Genomic DNA, 5,148 nt, shown 5'->3' with positions numbered 1-5,148 from the left:
CGGTATCTTCATTATAAAAATCTCCATGTCCATATCATGTAAGCAAAGATTTGATTTCTTATAATGTTTATCAAAACACCAACAACAACAACAATTTCCGTCCAACATATTAATGGGTTCATCGGTACGTGAAGAAGGCCACATATATTCATTAACAGTCTAGAAATCGCACAGCGGATTGGTGAAAACCATCGTGTCATCGTCCGAGAAATTTTTTTTACAGGTCATCAAGATGGAAGATTCAAGTTTGAAAGATTTCAAACTAGAACCCGAGTGTTCATAAACGAGCATGATTATAAAACTCTAGAAAATCCAAATACTTCAATTGAACCTATTGAGAACCACCACCCTTTGTCCGGCAATAAGAGTGTCGGTGAGCTAGAGACCATCTGACTAAGGATGTTGATACAAGGTCATCAAAGGATCGACATCTTGACACTTTCATTTAAAAAAAAAACTTAAAACATGGCATATAGGTATGTATAGAAAGGATTTGTTAACTTCCACTGCTGGTGGTAGTCATGACTTCCACAACAGTCCAACTTGTGTTGTTAAAGAAGAAGAAGAAGAAGAATTAACGGGAAGTAACTGTCATGCCAGATAAAATTGACGGGAGGTAACATCAAAGACCTTCATGAGAACGAACTAAAAGTTCAGTGACTGTATTATAAATTTTAAAAATCGAGTGAGTAAAATGCAAGCACCCTAAACGTTTGGTGACAATTTATGCCGTTTTTCCTACTATTTATTATCGTTCTTGCTAATTCCTTAAAAAAAAAGCCGAAGGCGAATCCTTGAAAATCCCGTCTCTTTGTGTAGAGACAAAATGCGTGGAAGTATCTCATCCTTCCATTGCCTTGTAACCACATTCACATACTTTCTTCTCAATTCCCATTCCCTTAAAGAAGAAGCAGATCTATTCACTTTCCTCTCCTCCCCCATTTGGATAATTTAATAGCAATGTCGTTGGTTTGTTCAGATCCGGTCCAAAGAATCCACCCGAATCCCATCGATCACCTCGACAGTCTTCCCGACTCACTTCTTCTCTTAATCTTCAACAAGATCGGCGACGTCAAAGCTCTCGGCCGCTGCTGCCTCGTCTCCCGCCGTTTCCATTCCCTCGTCCCTCAAGTCGAAAACGTCGTCGTCCGTGTCGATTGCGTCATATCCGACGACGATTCTTCCCACTCGTATTCTTCTTTTTCTTCTTCCTCCGGCAAATCACGTGCCGCCGGTCCTTTCTCGAACATCTTCCGACTCGTTTTCGGAGGCGTTTTTAAACCCCTTCAAGCTTTGGGTCAATTCCTCGGCCCAAAACGGTCCGTTCTCAACGAAACGGTTAACACCCATTCGTCCTCATCTTTATCTGTTGGTTCCGGCGATGATGGGGAGATGGGCCAACGTGGGGTCACCCACCATTCCCCTACACAGGTACTTAGAAATTTCGATGAGATTCGTTTCCTCCGAATTGAGTTACCCAGCGGCGAGTTAGGGATTGATGATGGAGTTCTTTTGAAATGGAGAGCAGATTTCGGATCAACTCTTGATAGCTGCGTCATACTTGGAGCTGCCTCCGTTATTAACAATGTGCATTTGCAACTACCGGAATTTGACAATGATGGTTTTTGCGGCAACGGTGGAATTACCGGTGGTTCGAATGTTGGAATCGTTGATGATAATGGAAGCATTCCGGAGTCGTTTTATACCAATGGGGGTTGAAATTAAGGGTTGTTTGGACGATTAGTTCGCTAATCGCAGCATCTGCAAGGCATTATTTTCTTCAACAGATAATTGCGGAGCATAAGACGCTTGATAGCTTGGTTTTAATCGATGCCGATGGACAAGGCATTCTTCGTATGAACAGGGATCAGCTTGAGGAGTTGAGAGTGAAGCCATTATCGGCTTCCTCCGTTTCAAAAAGGACGCAGGTACCGGCGTTGAATATGAGGCTTTGGTATGCACCTTTTTTGGAATTGCCTAACGGGGTTGTTTTAAAAGGTGCTACATTGGTTGCTATTAGGCCTAGTGAACAATCTGCTTCGAAAAAGGAGGTCTCAGATGCTTCTTGGTTATCGACTGCTTTTGAAGAACCTTACGGAACAGCTGCGAAGATGCTGTTCAAGAAAAGGACGTACTGTTTGGAGATGAACTCCTTTTGATGCTCACAATGGTAAAAGTCTCAAATGCTGGAAGTAATGGTTTTTTGTTGAGTAATTTGTTAGAAAAGCGTTTTGTTGTTTGTCTCATGTCATGTGGATTGATTAGTTTGAAATATTGGAGCATGTATGCTTCTTGTGGGCATTTATTTTATTCACCATAGACCTTTGATTAAATATATGGTTTTTAGAATGATGTCTTTTGGAAATGCCTATATATGAGCTGAAATTAACTTCTATTATGATGATTTTTATTTGTAGAAGTCGTGAATTAGAGGGGAGAGCGAGCATAATTACACTTGGTAATGGTGGTTTTGGGGTTCGATTTTCATTTGAGAAACCTTTCACTTGAATTGAATTAGTTATGGGAGGAAACATTGCGGAATGCAAGCTCAGCATGCCTAGCTTTCATTCTGTTTTTAGTTTTTTATTTGCTTACATACCTTTTATCTGTGCATCTCTTCTGAATTTAAAGTTCATTTTGCATTTTTCAAGGAGAGCAGTCAACTCAAGCACGATGGTCAAGGGGAAGAAGGGATAGCATGCTTTCAGAAAGCTGATGATCAACCATCAATTTTGGTTTGTGTTGTAGCTTAATCTCGGTACCATGTCCTATGAAAAGCAAAACCTTGCTTGGTACTGCCGGTGAAAGTAATCCATGAATGTTGTTATGATAACCCGTTGCAAGCGATTCAGCTTTTGGGCTTTAACTGATAGCCAAATGCACCTGCTGTTTGTGTTTTTCAGGCATATTCTTGTAAGAGTGCACACCTGTTGACTAGATTGATGTTGTTAGAGCTTTGAATTTGTAGTCCTTTTAACTATTTAATCCCTCTTATATGTGAATATTGTAGGTATGAAGATGTCATGCTTTGTGTTGTGTACTTATGAAGTTCAATAAATGTAGTTTGTGCTCTTATCTTCTAGTTTCTTCAAAGTTAATGGATACTTTATGGTCAACCCCCTCAAATTCTTAAGGGGATTAACTAGATGTTGCAGATTCAAGGTTGGAAGTTGAAATTTGTATGTTGTGTTCTTTTTATTCCGTTACTTATGATCTAATATTGTTTGGACTCTTTATTTTTTTTTTTGGTTTAATATAAAAAAAATTCAAATTATACTCATTTAGGTGCTTAATTTTTTTTATCAATGTAAGTACCTAACTTTACCATTTACCAATATTACTATTATAAGTATCTTGATCGTAACATACGTTAAAAAAATCATTTAGTGTTCGATACATAGTTTAATTTTTATTTTCTTTAATTTAAAAAAATAAAATATGAATTTTTTTTAAAAAAATTCGTATTTCTCTATTTTTTAGAAAATACTCCCAATATTCATAAAATTCTAAAAGATAAATTACACACTTACTCAGTGAGCTTTAATCTCTCCTATTTCACTCAACATTTCACTCACCATACTTTCAGTTTTTTCAATTTGTTCACTGAACATTAGACATTAATTTTTTTACCACTAAACTTTGGTCATTGAATTTTTCTGGTTATTCAGTCGTTAATTTCCTAACAGGGTTATGACATGGCAGTTAAGATCAAAACGACGTAGTTTTGAATCTTATAAAAATTAAATTTATACCAAAATGACGTAATTTTGGTCTAAATAAAAAAATTAATTTTATTTATTTTTTCCTTTTTTTTTGCTCTTTCCCTCTTTTTTCTTCCTCCCATATTTTAGTCACCACCGACCACCGTCGTTCCACCCAACTTATCTCACCATTTTAAATGCGAATTTGGCGTTTCTTCAATCTAATTCTGGTATACCCAATCTAAGAGTACAAATAAAATACTAATCCCAAATAGCAAGCCACAATGGATTCTCCCCCTGCCATAAGAAACTAAACAACAACCCAACAATTTTATAAACCCACTCAACAAATAACAATACCTATTAGCAGCAGACCTGCAAAAAGAAAAAATAGTATGAATGAGTTTAAGAAATAAGTTTTATCTCGATTGAGATAGTTTCTCTTGAAATACAAATATTGAGATTGTTTCGCTTAAAACAAAAAGTTTTATCTCGTTTGAGATAGTTTTTTCTTGAAAACACATTTTGAAATTGTTTTTCTTAAAATAAATTTCATCTCACTCTATAAAATTTTCCCCTTGAAACAGAAATTTTGAGATTGTTTCACTCGAAGCCAAAATTTTATCTCACTTTTAGGATTTTTCCCAAAAAATCGAGATTGTTTCTAGGGCCGTTCATGGAATGTTAACCGTACCTTTTAGTATAAACGGTCGGTTAACCGTTATAACGGTTATGAGATTTTTTTAACCGTAACCTAACTATTAAGAAACAATTAACCATTATTACCGGTTCAGTTACAAGTTAACCTACGGTTACCTATTACAATTATCTGTCAAATTTTTTCATAATTCATACTACAAAAAAAATATAACTTAACATATACTTACACCGATATAAGTGAATAAAATAAAAAAGTGTAGCACTTAACATACACTTACATTAGTGTAATTATGTACATCTCCAAATATCTCAGTATCTAACAAGAAACGCATAATTATATTGGTGTAAGAATATTTTTATATTTTCAAAGAAATAAAAATTAAAAATGACAATATATATATATATTAAATTATTTGTATACAAATTTTATTAAATATATATATAAATTATAAATAATAGAAAACTATATTAAGTAATTCTTGTAAAAATATAAAAAGTAGAAATATAATTATAAATTTAATTTCTTAATAGTTAACCAAAACTTGTAACCGTAACCTTAACCGTTAACTATCATTTTTAGCAGTTTAGTTAACAAAAACCGTTTAATAGTAACGGTTCAGTTAATTAACCTGTTAAATATAACGGTTATACCGGTTAACGGTTCCGGGTTTTTTTGAACACCGCTAATTGTTTCTCTTGAAATAATACTTTTATCTCACTTGAGATAGCTTCTTTCGATACAAGTTTCTTTTCACTCATATATTTCCATCCAAATTTTGAATATTTG

The 5,148-nt window shown here is 34.9% G+C and overlaps 1 pseudogene; it reads left to right on the top strand.

Annotated features, from left to right (window-relative positions):
• Nucleotides 1-813: 813 nt before the first annotated feature.
• Nucleotides 814-3,036, top strand: LOC120119823 (annotated as a pseudogene).
• Nucleotides 3,037-5,148: the final 2,112 nt, after the last annotated feature.

Source organism: Hibiscus syriacus, unplaced genomic scaffold (assembly GCF_006381635.1).
Source record: "Hibiscus syriacus cultivar Baekdansim isolate YM2019G1 unplaced genomic scaffold, ASM638163v2 tig00110332_pilon, whole genome shotgun sequence".
Lineage (NCBI taxonomy): Eukaryota > Viridiplantae > Streptophyta > Magnoliopsida > Malvales > Malvaceae > Hibiscus > Hibiscus syriacus.
The sequence above is the reverse complement of the archived record's forward strand: the minus strand, read 5'-3'. Positions and strand labels throughout refer to the sequence as shown.